The following is a 255-nucleotide window of genomic DNA, read 5'->3' as shown; positions in this document are numbered from 1 at the left end:
AGTCAGAAGACAAGGGAATGCAATATTTTGGGCAAGTCAACTGTCAAGGATCTCTCCAGAATATTGAAGCGTCGTGATGTCAGTTTGAAGACTAAGGTGCACCTGATTCAGACAATGGCTATGCATATGAAAACTGGGTGAAAAATAATGACAGAATAATTGACGCCTTTGAGTTGTAGTATTGAAGAAGAGTTTTGGATGGACTGCCAAGGGAATGAACAGGTATGTCTTGGAAAGGGTGTGCAACAGGAGTGC

The sequence above is a fragment of the Elephantulus edwardii genome, unplaced genomic scaffold, assembly GCF_000299155.1.
Source record: "Elephantulus edwardii isolate Elephantulus edwardi_28Jun2011 unplaced genomic scaffold, EleEdw1.0 scaffold00078, whole genome shotgun sequence".
In the NCBI taxonomy this organism is placed as follows: Eukaryota; Metazoa; Chordata; class Mammalia; order Macroscelidea; family Macroscelididae; genus Elephantulus; species Elephantulus edwardii.
This window is presented reverse-complemented; position numbering follows the sequence as displayed.